Source organism: Canis lupus, chromosome 25 (assembly GCF_003254725.2).
Source record: "Canis lupus dingo isolate Sandy chromosome 25, ASM325472v2, whole genome shotgun sequence".
Taxonomy (NCBI): domain Eukaryota; kingdom Metazoa; phylum Chordata; class Mammalia; order Carnivora; family Canidae; genus Canis; species Canis lupus.
The window spans coordinates 11,025,702-11,033,585 of NC_064267.1; positions in this window are offsets into that span (position 1 = coordinate 11,025,702).

The following is a 7,884-nucleotide window of genomic DNA, read 5'->3' on the forward strand; positions in this document are numbered from 1 at the left end:
TTATTTATTTATGATAGTCACAGAGAGAGAGAGAGAGGCAGAGACACAGGCAGAGGGAGAAGCAGGCTCCATGCACCGCGAGCCTGATGTGGGATTCGATCCCGGGTCTCCAGGATCACGCCCTGGGCCAAAGGCAGGCGCCAAACCGCTGCGCCACCCAGGGATCCCCAGATTGTAAATCTGATAATAATAATTGTATAAGGTAAGAGTATGAAGTGACCTGCCCAGCAAAACACATTAGTGTGTTTTGTATACATTAGTACTACCGTACCCAACCAGACTGCCTACAATATTGCCTTTTTTAAGGTTAGATATGATGGTCTAAAGTACCTTTCACCTCCACCTTCCATGATTTTACACTATTCATCTAAACTGAAGATAGCACAGATGATATTGTTTCATACAGCTAAGAGATAAATAGATGGTTTCATATTTGAGGAAGAACTATTTGAGATGCAGTATATCAGGGCTCTGGATTGAGACTGTCCAGGGTAAAAATAGAGCATGAAGTAGTTTAGCCATCTCCAAAGTACCTAGCCTAAGATATGATTAGTGAAAGTAATGAGACTAGAGAAACAAAGCCAATGGGGGTATAGTCTACAGAAATGAAAAAGAAAGAAACGATGCCACCTAATTTCCCATAATGTGACCTAATTATCTGATTATCTGAAGGAAGAATAATGAAATGATGTCTCCGTGGAGTCCATATAAAGAGAACAAAGAGGAAAGTCATGTTCCTTTTTATCTAGCACTGTACAAGAAGGGTTACACATAACCATATCGAATAGTAATGAATACTCTTATCACTACAGAGGGGATATTTCTAAGAAGCTGGACTATTCAATAGGATCATTTATAGCCTGCATTGCACAGCTTCAAGAAATTCCCTTTCTCTTTAGGAGTCGATCTCATTTACAATTGTACCAAAAACTGTAAGATACCTAGTAATTTACCCAACTAAAACGTAAAGGATCTGTACTCCAAAAACTACAGAATACTTGTGAAAGAAATTGAGGAAGACACAAAGAGATGAAAAAGTATTCCATGCTCATGGATTGGAAGAACAAATATTGTGAAAATGTCTGTGCTACCCAGAGTAATGTACACATTCAATGCAATCCCTATCAAAATACCATCAACATTTTTCACAGAGCTGGAACAAATAATCCTAAAATTTGTATGGAACCACAAAAGACCCCAAGGAGACAGAGGAATGTTGAAAAAGAAAACCAAAGCAGGTGGCATTATAATGCCTGACTTCAAGCTGTATTACAAAGCTGTGATCATCAATACAGTATGGTACTGGCACAAAAACAGACATAGATCAATGGAACAGAACAGAGAACCCAGAAATGGACCCTTGACTCTATGGTCAACTAATCTTCGACAAGGTAGGAAAGACTACCCAATGGAAAAAAGACAGTTGCTTCAACAAATGGTGTTAGGAAGATTGGACAGCCACATGTAGAAGAATGAAACTGGACCATTTTCTTACACCATACACAAAGATAAACTCAAAATGGATGAAAGACCTAAATGTGAGACAGGAATCCAATAAAATCCCAGATGAGAACACAGGCAGCAAGCTCTTCGACCTCAGTCGCAGCAACTTCTCACGAGACATGTCTCCAAAGGCAAGGGAAACCAAAGAAAAAATGAACTATTAGGACTTCAAGATAAAAAGCTTCTGCACAGCAAAGGAAACAGTAATCAAAACTCAAAGGCAACCTACAGAATAGGAGAAGATATTTGCAAATGACATATCAGATAAAGGGCTAGTATCCAAGATCTATAAAGCACTTATCAAACTCAACACCCAAAAAATGAATAATCCAGTCAAGAAATGGGCAGAAGACATGTACAGACATTTCTCCAAAGACAACATACAACTGGCCAACAGACACATAAAAAATGCTCCACATCACCTGGCATCAGGGAAATACAAATCAAAACCACAATGAGACACCACTTTATACTAGTGAGAATGGCTAAAATTAACAAGTCAGGAAACAACAAACGTTGGCAAGAATGTGGAGAAAGGAGAACCCTCTTACACTATTGGTAGGAATGCAAGCTGGTACAGCTACCCTGGAAAACAGTATAGAGATTCCTCAATAAGTTAAAAATACAACTACCCTACGACCCAGCAACTGCACTACTAAGTATTTACTCCAAAGATACAAACGCAGTGATCTGAAGGGGCACCTGCACTCCAATGTTTATATTAGAAATGTCCACAATAACCAAACTATGGAAAGAGTTGAGATATCCATTGAAAGATGAATAGATACAGAAGATTGGGGTGTGTGTGTGTATAACACACACACACACACACACACACACACACACACATTCCAGTAATATTCACACAATGGAATATTAGTCATCAAAAAGGATGGAACTGGAGGGTATTATGCTGAGCGAAATAAGTCAGAGAAAGACCATTATCTTACGTGGAATATAAGAAATAGTGTAGAGAATCAAAGGGGAAGAGGGGGGAAACTGAATAGAAAGAAATCAGAGAGGAAGACAAACCATGAGAGCCTCTTAACCAGAAGAAACAAAATGGAGGTTGTTGGAGGGGAGTTGGGTAGGGGGATGGGGTAACTGGGTGACTGGCATTAAGGAGGGCACATGAGGTGATGAGCACTGGCTGTTACATGGAATGGATGACTTACTATACATCTGAAACTAATGATGTACTATGTGTTGTAGCTGAATTTAAATTCTTTAAAAAATCCCTTTTCTCCACTCCTATGCTCACTAAATAAACCTCTGATTACTCATTCAATGTCCAAAAATCCTCTGATGATAATAGGGTATCCTAAGTTCAGTTCTCTTTTAATGAAATGCCTATACAACAGAATCACCCAAGGAATTTTTTTTAATCCCTAGAAATTCTGATCCAGTCAGTCTAGAGTGGGGTCTTAGAATCCTTTTTTAAAACTTCCCAGGTGACTGATACACATCTAGATTTGGAAACTACTGCCCTTGATGAGTGCTTCTCAGCCCTCCTGCACATTAGAATAATCATCGTGGCATAGGCAGTAAAATAAACACAAATAACAAGTCTCTTCATGGGCCAGTGGTTTTCAGTCTTGGCTGCCATGGAGAATCACCTAGGAAGCTTTTAATACTGCCAGTGCCCAGGTCTCAGTCCAGAGCAATTAAACTGGAATTTCTAGGATGGTTGGGAAGGCATCGGTATTTTTTCAAATGTTATCCAGATGATTCCAAGACATGGACAGGGTTTAGAATCACTGCCCTGGATGAAGTGTCAGCAAACTTTTCCTGTAAATGGCCAGAGAATAAGTATTTTAGGCTGTGCTGTCTGTCACAGTTACCTTCCTGCCATTGTAGCACAAAGCAACCACAGGCCATACATTAGTGAGTTGTGCATAGCTGTACTCCAATAAACAAAACAAGCAGCCAGCTGAATTTGGCCGTAGTTTGCAGAATCCAAGTTCTAGATGGAGAACACACGTACTCTGGTTACTGGAAACTGGAGAACTATGTCCTTCATTGTAAATATTGGCATTTCAAATCACAAAATGAATAAAATAATGTAAATATATAATTCTTAGTACAATTCCTGACTCAGTGGGGGCTTGAAAAGCAGTCTCATTTGATTAGCACAAGACAGTCCTGTGAACCAGATGGATTCTGGTTGTGCGGACAGAAGTTTGTGGATGTACATAGCCTCAAATTGTTACTTAGGGACTGCTTTCTTGGGGATGATATACAGCTAAAATATGATCCAGATGGGACTTAGCCCAAGTGGCTTCATTGCCAACATTTAAGGAATAAACAATGCAATTCTACACAAGAATTTCCAGAAAATAGATGCACGGAACACTTCCCAACCCATCTTATGAGGTCAGCATCATCCTGATGCAAAGCCAAAGAAATTACAGATCTTCCTCGACTTATGATGGAGTTATATCCCAAGAAAGCATCATAAGTTGAAAATACCCTAAGTCAAAAATGCATTTAATACACCTAACCTTATAGCTTAGCCTAACCCACTTAACTGTTCCTCAGAACTCTTCTATAAGCCTACAGTTGGGCAAAATCATCTTACACAAAGTCTACTGTATAATAAAGTGCTGAATATATCATGTACTGAATACTGTACTGAAAGTGAAAAACAAGAATGGTTATCAGTGTGCTGGTTGTTTATTCTCATAGTCATGTGGCTGACTGGGAGCTGTTGCCCAGCATCAACAGGATCATACTGTATAATGCTAGCCTGGGAAAAGATAAAAATTCAAAATCCAAAATTCCAAGTGCAATTTCTACTGGATGTGTATCCCTTTCACGTGATCATAAGGTCAAAAAATCCTAAGTCTAACATCCTAAGCTGGTGACTGTCTGTACATGAAAAGTGAACTACTGTTTATAAATAAAGAAGTCAGGGTAGCCCTGGTGGCTTAGTGGTTTAGTGCCGCCTTCCGCCCAGTGTGATCCTGGAGACCTGGGATCGAGTCCCGTGTCAGGCTCCCTGCATGGAGCCTGCTTCTCCCTCTGCCTGTGTCTCTGCCTTTCTCTGTATGTCTCTCATGAATAGATAAATGAAATCTTAAAAAAACAAAGAGGTAAAGTTAGGTGACACACCCTTAACACCTCATGAAGATGGGTCTATATCTGGAGAGTGGCAAAATGGGGTGGAAGGCAGAAAGTTTCTATAGAAAAAAGAGTAGGGAAGAAGGAAGTAAATAAAGAGCCCAGGGTTGGCTCAGAGATTGGCTGCCTGGATATACTGAGTTTCTGGATAAGTAGAGCATTTACAGAGGTACATTTCAACACTACAGACTAACATCTCCCATAAACATAAACAAAAAATTCACAACAAAATGTTAACAGATCAAGCAACATATGAAAAAGATAACACATCTGTCCAAGTGGAATTTATTCAGAGAATTCAAGGCTGGCTCAACATTTGAAAATCACTTAATCCACCATACTAACAGACTAAAGGAAATTTAAAAAAATTTTTTAAACACATGACTATATCAATAGACGCAAAAGAAAAATTTAACAAAATTCAAAATCCCATCCATGATAAAAATTCTCGGGGCAGCCCGGGTGGCTCAGCGGTTTAGCACCACCTTCGGTCCAGGGTGTGATCCCAGGGTCCTGGGGTCGAATCCCATGCTGGGCTCCCTGCATGGAGCCTGCTTCTCCCTCTGCCTATGTCTCTGCCTCTCTGTCTCTCTCATGAATAAATAAATAAAATCTTAAAAAAAAAATTCTCAAGAAACTAGGATCAAGCTGATAAAAGGCATTAACAGTAAAAGACTAGACACTTTGCCTGTAAGATTGGGAATAAGTCAAGGATATCCATCATTTTATGTAAATTAGATCTCAATAACCTTAAATCAAAAGCCTAAACTGATGCTCTAAAGCCAGCACTAATATATGTTTGAGGCCCTTGGTAAAAGTATCATTACCTAACCTATTGAGGTAGGTAAGGCCAATTAGGTGGCCGGTGATTTACATAAGGAAACCAAAAAATCCAAAATTCCTGTCTCTCATAGTATGACTTCCTCCTTTTATACCAGCTGTTCTCAGTGTGGTCCCTGGATTAGTAGCATCACCATCACCTAAGAACTTATTAGAAATGCAAATTCTCAGACTTAAACTCCAACCTCCTGAATCACAAATTCTAGGGGTGAGGCCCTGCAGTCTGTGTTTTTAAAAGCCCTCTCATAATCCTGATGCACAGAAAAAGTTTGAGAATCACGGCCTTTTTTTTTTTAAGATTTTTTATTTATTCATGATAGACATAGAGAGAGAGAGGGAGAGACACAGGCAGAGGGAGAAGCAGGCTCCATGCAGGGAGCCTGATGCGGGACTCGATGCCGGGACTCGATGCCGGGACTCCAGGATCACACCCTGGGTCAAAGGCAGGCGCTAAACCGCTGAGCCACCCAGGGATCCCCGAGAATCACGGCTTTACACAATACTAAGGACCTCTAGCATCTCAGCTTCATTTAGTGTGGGCCTGTGTTGAATCCAATTTTGCAAACTATTAAAACCACATCCACTGGGGTGCCTGGGTGGCTCAGTGGTTGAGTGTCTGCCTTTGGCTCAGGGCGTGATTCTGGAGTCTGGGGATAGTCCCACATTGGAATCCCTGCAGGGAGCCTGCTTCTCCCTCTGCCTATGTCTCTGCCTCTCTCTCTGTGTGTCTCTCATGAATAAATAAATAAAATCTTAAAAAAATAAAAAAATAAATAAATAAATAAATAAATAAATAAAATCTTAAAAACACACACACATCCATCTTTTTGAATTAAATGTATCTAGAATTACCTTGTATAAGGGGATCATACTGATATTTGAAAAGCACATTCAAAATCCATTCTTTCACATGTTCCTGAAATTCTTGAAGATATAAATTAGCAGTCCCTAAATTCTTCCTACAAGCTAGATTTCTTTGGATTTGGCCTCCAGAGGGCATGCTGGAGTCTTAACACTAGCCATGGGTTTGGGAATAGAGTGCAGTGGCAAAAGAGTAATTAGTTTTTTCTGGTAAACAGACCCCCTCAAGTGAAAAATGTCTTAGGAAAGAAACATCTGGGCAGCCTGGGTGGCTCGGCGGTTTAGCGCCGCCTTCAGCCCAGGGCCTGATCCTGGGGACCCAGGATTGAATCCCAAGTTGGGCTCCCTGCATGGACCCTGCTTCTCCCTCTGCCTGTGTCTCTGCCTCTCTCTCTCATGAATAAATAAATAAAATCTTAAAAAAAAAAAAAAAAAAAAGGAAAGAAAGAAACATCCTCCTTCTAAGTGAAGAAGTTGCTTCCTTCCTCAATCATATTCTCACTTAATTCTCAGGGTCCTATCAGTGCTCCGATTTTCATACATTAGATCCTGTAAGGCAGTGAATTCAACAGCTGTGCCAATTCTGGAGACTCAAGATTTGTTTTTGCTAAGTATTACACCTGGAAGAAATGGCATTCTTCAGGATTCTGTAGGTTGGTTTGTGGATTTGAAATTGTTACTTACTTACTTTAAACTCTCCAATACACCCAGAAGCAACCACTCCACAATCCTGATTTTTTCACATTGTGTTGTCCAGAACCTTGCTGTAAATTGGGCATATGATTTCATGTGACCAGACAGGATAGCTATTTCACAACTGCCAGCCGAAAACAGCTAGATTTCCTACCTAGAGCCACTGCCTAATCTATCTCAATCAGATAACTAATTTCTACTTCCACAATTTTCTGGCCATGTGTTCCCCATAACACCAACTATCTGATGCCAATTATGGCAGCATTCAGAGATCCTGACTGGAAGCAACAAAATGTACTGCTTGTCATTTTTTTTTTATTTATTTATGATAGTCACACACAGAGAGAGAGAGAGAGGCAGAGACACAGGCAGAGGGAGAAGCAGGCTCCATGACTCCAAAGGCAGGCGCTAAACCGCTGCGCCACCCAGGGATCCCTGTATTGCTTGTCTTAAACACACTGGATTTACTGGGATGCTAGTAGAGGCTCACAGCTTCAATAAAAACCAAAGAATAGGTAAGAAGACAATCGTTAGCCAAAGGCAGCCACAGAGATAAAGCAGCAATAATCATGCAGCACAAAGGGCATTGCTTCTGCCAGTGATGATGACTCACCTGTCTTCATCAAGCCCTTGTGAAATGGAGTCCAGGTCCAGGAAAGAAGTCTGATTGGCTTACTCAGGACACATACCTGGCCCACAAGGGAACAAGGAGCAGTGAGGCATGCCCTCTTAGAAGTCTAGAGAGGGAGGCATGCACGATCTTCCCCCAAGACAACACACAATGAGGAAAGGTGATTCACCTCAGGAACTCAGAGAGATCAGAAAGTGTGAATGGATGCCAGACAGCCAAAATCAGACAAATGAATT